This window comes from Danio rerio, chromosome 20 (assembly GCF_049306965.1).
Source record: "Danio rerio strain Tuebingen ecotype United States chromosome 20, GRCz12tu, whole genome shotgun sequence".
Classification (NCBI taxonomy): Eukaryota; Metazoa; Chordata; class Actinopteri; order Cypriniformes; family Danionidae; genus Danio; species Danio rerio.
Window position 1 is genome coordinate 7,851,020 of NC_133195.1, and position 5,366 is coordinate 7,856,385.

The following is a 5,366-nucleotide window of genomic DNA, read 5'->3' on the forward strand; positions in this document are numbered from 1 at the left end:
ATTTGCTTTTGTCTTAATCTATAATAAACATTATTTGTTTCTAATTACATCGGTGTAATCTAAAGTGTCAAAGGTTTAAGCCTCTGATCACCACATAAAAAAATAAGTATGGCTGTTTTACAACATAATGATTCTGCATAAGAACTGCAAAAGTAGTACTCATTTTTTTTGAATGTACTATGAGGGTTACAGAATAATTGCTAAATCCGGCTTACTTTTAATAAAGCATCACAGGTGGCTGACATCTGCAATGGTTTGTGGCTTCATCAATATGTGGCAGTAAAAGCTGCTTCAACTCGATCAGTTATAAATATACACTGACACACATCCACACTTCATTATGATTTATGTACATGTAGCAGTTGATGCTTCTCTATGAACACAACGCTTCTTTACAACACCAGCCAGCTCATATCACATCTGCCCCACTTATGCTCGGGATATCAACACACATTTACACAAGAATGATAGAAAAACAGTCATATGACAGTGTACCATAATCATTACCATCCAGATTGACGGTTCTAAGAAGGCCACTTACGGTAACACTGACATTACATGTGGCAATTAAAAGCCGTTAAACATGAAGAACTACTCTCGCTCAGATGAGAGGATTTTTTTAAAAATAAAGCCACTTTTGACCGCGTTGATTTTTATGACGCCTCATATTTCAGCTCAAAGTTCTTCACTGGCACTGCTGTCTTACTGAAAAACATAGAGAGATTCTAAAAACGATATTACGCAAAGTCTTTTTGTGATTAGACAATGCTCTATGGAGGAGTGGAAAGTCACCTTTTTATATTTTAATTTATCCTGATATTTGTTAAGGTTTTAAACAATTGAAACAATGACAAGGACTTAATTATTATGAATTATTATTTTTCTCAATATTTATTTACAACATTTCAGCAAAAAATTAATACCAGCTCTTTACTTTGACTAAAAATTAACGGATCACTTATTATTATATTGTTATTACTTATTATTATAACTTATTATTATTATTATATATTTTTTTCCAACATATCATTTTGTTTTATTTTGAATTATATAAACACAACAACACATGCCGTAGACGATCAGCATATAGTACTGTGCAAAAAATAAAAATAAAATAAATAATAATAATAATGTAATAATAATGCCAACAATGAAAATAGTGACAATAAAATAAAAAACTGTAGAATAAATGACAAAGACATTATAAAAAATTAACAATATAAACAAATTATAAATTGTGGTGGAATGGGGCTGATGGGCCTGGAACCAAAAGTTTTTACTTTTTGATGTCTGATGGTGTCTTCTCTTGCACCATGAATATGAGCAGTGGACATTTCCAAATATACAATATATATAAAGGTTAGAACCCAATGATGGTGATTAAGAGAATGTGGAGGCTTCCATCTTGTCACAACAATTTTCTTGGCTGCTGTCAAGCCAGCTAAAAACCCTCACTTCTGAGTTTTGTAAAGCTGCATATGAGAAAAATCATTTACAATGAAAATAGAGGGGGAGAGAGGGACTGAAATATTTAGTATTGAAGACGAATTTAGCTTTTCCATGTTCCAAAAATAACCAAGCCCAGGACATTCCGAATCACATTAAAGAAATATAAAGTTTTACGTGGAGTAATTTAAGTCCTATAATAATAAATATCAAATTTCCACTTTCCAGGCAATTTACATGAAATTCCAAACTATGCGGATTAAACAATAAGAATTTAAGTACTCGACCTATCACATCAGACCCGTCATCAGAAAGGTGATCATTAAATAAACCATTTCAGACACTATAGGGAAAGAACTGATGCTACATTGTATATTATGAAAAAATAAAACATTTCTGATTCTGTATGAATGCAAATGTCTTGAAGTTAACCTCTTAAACATAATATTTAATACTTAATATTATGATCTCTTTAACACTAAACCCATTTGCATTCTCCATTTAACATTCCTTCATCTCCTAAGCCCAAAAAACGAAGTCCTCTTAAGCCCCCTGCTAAACATCTGTTTGACCCCCTTAGACTCCTATGTTTGTCAGTGTCTTTGCCTGCTGCTCTCTGTATTTAAATAGTGTCTGTTTCTAGAGAAATGTTTAAAAGCGTGTACATGTTTGCCTGTATGCTCAGACTGGGGTATTTTGGGGGGGTTTTCTACCCATGAGGGCACATGCTCAATACAAGCAATGGCCTGTTGGATAGATTTAAACCTTTTGTAGCAGACCTCCAAGAACAAATGTTTTGTATGGAACACACCAAGCTAAATGTCAAAGAACTAGCAATGATGGAAACGATGATGGAAATCTGTCTAATCAAGTCTGGACCAAAATGCTGTATGTGAACACACAAAGTAGACCAAAACAAGAATGTACAGCAGGGCTATTTAATTAGTTTTCATGGGGGCCAGTTCATGAAAAGCATTCCAAATGAGGGGCTGGAGATACATGACTGATGAGAAGTGATGACAACAGCAATACAAGAACCCAAATGCTGTATTTTTGCTCCTTAAGACATCCACATTGCCTTTTTCCACATTAAAACGTGAATGTTGTATTTCGAACCTACATACTGCATTATGCAGTGTGGCCTTTTTTATAAACACTTAAATGTTGTATTTTGAAGCACAACAAAATTAGTGTATTACTCAAGTAGGCTTTTACATTCAAATGTTAAATTTTAAACTGAAAAACAATTAGAAATGCAACACTTAGATTGTGGTTGTACGATTATAGTTTAAAGAATGATCATGGTTACACAGTAATGCATTTATTAAATTCAAATCTACTAGTTTAGAAAAATCACAAGACAACTGCTTCTATTTTAAAAAGTGTTGTTTTTGCGGCTGTCACGGTCACACAATGAGGACGAGGATGGTTCTCTCTTTTCATCAATTTATTCAAACACATAGGGAATTGTTCAACAGGAGAAGCAGGTAAGTGATATTCTTGGATGGAGAGCAGACTAGTATGTTGTTTGCAATGTAAACAAGGATCATCTTCATTCAACCATCAGTGTATAAAGTCATTTCCCTTAATCACAGCCTGTGCATCCACAGGACAGGAGAAAAATCCATAGGTGAACGGAAAACATCTACAGAAAAAGGTGATCCAGGGAGGAGGTGAGGTGAATCAATGGACTTCAATTCCAGCCGTTGTATGGCTAGAAACGGGGAGTCTTTATAGGGGTTGGAGATTGCTGGTTCAGGTGTGTCTCATTAGAACTCGAGTGTGATGAGAGGTGGCTGGTGAAGGAGAACGATGGTTGGAGCTGAGGGAACGAGTTGGTGAGGGGATGTGACAGCTGCTAAATAACCAATTACAGCACAGAATATTAATATTATAATATTAAAAAAATAATAATTTTGCAATAAAATAAATGACAGGACAAGAATAAGAATAAAAAAGTGCTGTACGGTGGCACAGTGGGTAGCACGTTCGCCTCACAGCAAGATGGTAGCTGGTTTGAGCCTCGGCTAGATCAGTTAGCATTTCTTTGTGGAGTTTGCATGTTCTCCCCATGTTTGCGTGGGTTTCCTCTGGGTGCTCTAGTTTCCCACACAAGTCCAAAAACATGTGGTATAGGTGAATTGGGTAAGCTAAAATTGAAGTGGACTTGAATTTTTTTATATGCTTAAAGTCATCTGAATGTATATTAATTAGTTTTTCTGACAATATCTAAAAAAGATATACTTCTTCATGAGATAGAGCTGATTAATCCATGTCATTTGCAATCATTGAAGAAATGCATTTGTGACCAGATGACTTTTGTCAGTGTTAATGATTTAGCAGAGGGTAAATGAAGTGACTTACAATTAGGAGGACAATTATATTTTATTCCACAAGTTGTAATATACAAATTGTCTCCATCTTTATTGCAAATAAGGAGGAAAAAAAAGTAAATAAACTAAATAAAAGAAAAGAAAAAACAAACCACTAATGGCCACCGGTTACCCAGAAAGTGAGGACAGATGAGGTACCCAAGCAGCAGTGTTTTCACCACACTCAGCTCACAGCAATCACACTGCAACCTAAAAAACACAAAAATCAACAGTGACCAAATCACCACACAATCCCAACCACCTTTTCTCCACCGCCATCCACACAGTGCAGGGAACCCAGTGGCCACTGATGGTAAAGCAAATCCAAAACAGAACCTACAAAAGAAAGAAAAGTTTAACAAAGGAAAATACAAATTGTTTTCAACCTAGCAACATAATAAACAACCCAAATTAGCATACAACAAAAGTCAACAACAAAGACTCAATAACAAAAATATTATTGTAAGTCTAAAGTAAACGGCAACCGTGCATCCCTAAAAAGGGGAAACACAGTTTATTACAACACAGAAACTCAGAATATAAAGAAATCAAACACAATAAAACATCCTATAAATAAAACATGCATTAAAAGATAAAAACCCTTCTTTGTTTTAAACAATACCTCTAAGATCCTTAATTTCCCATGCTGACACTCAGGCAACAATCAGCAAACAATGATCCCGTAATAGCACTAGAAATAAAAAGGATAATATCATTAAAACACAACACTAAAAACGGTTTATTAAAATTATAAAACAACTACCTCTTTAAATAAGTTCGCTATGAAGATCTGGCAGCATTAAATGTTGTTTGCTCATCAGCTACCCCTCACGTGAAGTGTGGACTCTATAAATGTCAGTTTATGCATGCGTTAAAAAAAGGAAACTCCGCGAGAAAGAGAGAGAGACCGCACATCACACAAATAAACTTACTACCTACCGGCCTTTACGTGCCGCGACCAGAATGCAACAACGACAGCAAAATGGCAAACAAACTTTGACTCACTTATATAGCGCTGAGCAATCTACAACCTGTTGTTAATTTACGCCGCAATCAGGAAATAAAGTGTCCGCACATAAACAACAACACTTCCTTGCATGGCGCTAAGCCTGCTGGGACTTGTAATGCCCAGACATGGTCTCATTACACATTGAAATAACAACTAGATTCTTTGGCTTCCCTCTTGACCTGTGTCGTTTGCTTGGTTTTGTCACTAAGATTCGAATATGCACAGCCAATCAGAGTGCTTTCTTTCACAGATAACTTATGCCAATTCTATAACCCTTTGAAAGTGAACAGACGAGTGGCGATGTGTGGACTACACCAACAAACATGTCTGACACACACTCACCGACAGCTCGACATTGCCCAGTTGCTGACTATCAGCTCGAAGTGTAGCCTTAACACTAGGGTCTCTTTTAATATCAAACAAATTCACAGAATCCAGTTAACAGTTCTTCAGGCCCAAACATCTGAACGACCAGAGTCAGACAATGTAAGAAAACATATAACCTGCCAATGTAAATCATGAGAAATTTAAGGGTGTTT

The 5,366-nt window shown here is 35.6% G+C and overlaps 1 long non-coding RNA gene across 4 annotated transcripts; it reads right to left on the reverse strand.

The window, feature by feature from the left end:
• Positions 1–3,812: 3,812 nt before the first annotated feature.
• LOC103909293 (uncharacterized) lies at positions 3,813–4,923 on the reverse strand. Of its 4 annotated transcripts, XR_011007713.2 has the most exons (4): positions 4,758–4,923; positions 4,582–4,664; positions 4,441–4,509; positions 3,813–4,312 (listed from the first exon to the last, which is right to left on the reverse strand). It is a non-coding gene; the product is annotated as an uncharacterized lncRNA (long non-coding RNA). The 4 variants fall into 4 exon arrangements; XR_002456204.3 differs by having other exon boundaries at positions 3,813–4,154; positions 4,582–4,923; XR_002456206.3 differs by having other exon boundaries at positions 4,582–4,923.
• Between the last annotated feature and the right edge of the window lie 443 nt (positions 4,924–5,366).